Genomic DNA, 1,214 nt, shown 5'->3' on the forward strand with positions numbered 1-1,214 from the left:
GCCACAATGCCCAGCTATTTTTTTGGTTGCAGCCATCATTGTTGTTTGGCAGGCGGAGCTGGATTCAAACCCACCACCTTAGGTGTATGTGGCTGGCTCCTTAGCTGCTTGAGCCATAGGCACCGAGCCTAGTTGGTCTTTTCATAAATAAATGTCGAGCAGAAAGTTCTATCAGGGCTTAAAAGGGATCCTGAGTGTCCGTGATGCCAACGGGAAGAACACGTGAACCAGCGAAACCACTGAAAGCTTCGGACTGACAGGGTTGCGTCGGTGTAGCCAGCCTTGTGCCTACCCTAAGGTGAGCAGACGTCCCGCTTTTGGCGGGACAATCCCGATTTTTAACAATTTGTCATGCGGCGTTTTAAAAAAAGTCCCGATTTTTGGATTTTTGGAAAGACTGCATGACAAGCTAGGGAACAGCGGGAGAATGGGAAGGGAATATACTTTTCGGCTGCTGAAAAGGTTAATGTAACTCCATTTGGGAATGAAGAGGTTCTGGTAACTTCATTTGGAAATGAAAAGGCTAATGTAAATTCCCTACTCCCCTCCTGGGCAAGGTATCAGAAGGAGACTGGCTCCCTCCCGTGCTTCTAGGCAAGGACAATTAGCTCAGAAGGAGACAAACTGTCTGGAACAAACAAGTTGCCCCCCGGCCCCCACCTGTAGAGTAAGGTGACCAGACGTCCAGCTTTTGGTGGGACAGTCCCGATTTTTAACAATTTGTCCTGCATCCTGCGGCGTTTTAAAAAGGCCCTGATTTTTGGAAAGAATGCACGACAAGCTAGGGAACACGGGAGAACAGGAAGGGAATATACGGTTTTCTGCTGCCATATGGCTATTTCGCCAGGATATGCGTTTTATATTATTTTTGTTAATTTTGTAATGTTAAACTTTAATAATAATAAATAATTGTTGAGAACTGATTATTGAGAACTGCTTATCAAAGTTTGCATTGTTGTCAGGCCCCGCCCCCCCATGGTGTCTCGCTTTACCAATGTTAAAATCTGGTCACCTTAGCCTACCCGGGTCTCCCACCGCCACCCGTGGGCCAAGGCCTGTGAGTTCTCCGCCCCGTGTGTAAAGGGCGCTGGCCTGTCGCCAAGTCTCCCGGCTGCTGTCGGGAGCTTCTCCCGCCCCGGGGCTGGGGTGCACCTGCCGGCACAGTGCCGAGCCAGATGTGGTGAGGACCGGAATAAGAAAAAAAAAAAAAAAAA

The 1,214-nt window shown here is 48.8% G+C and overlaps 1 pseudogene; it reads right to left on the reverse strand.

Moving 5' to 3' along the window:
• Positions 1-1,203: 1,203 nt before the first annotated feature.
• The window catches only part of LOC111726963, a 149-nt pseudogene continuing 138 nt past the window's right edge, over positions 1,204-1,214 (reverse strand).

Source organism: Otolemur garnettii, unplaced genomic scaffold (genome assembly GCF_000181295.1).
Source record: "Otolemur garnettii isolate 467f Iridium unplaced genomic scaffold, OtoGar3 scaffold00087, whole genome shotgun sequence".
NCBI lineage: Eukaryota > Metazoa > Chordata > Mammalia > Primates > Galagidae > Otolemur > Otolemur garnettii.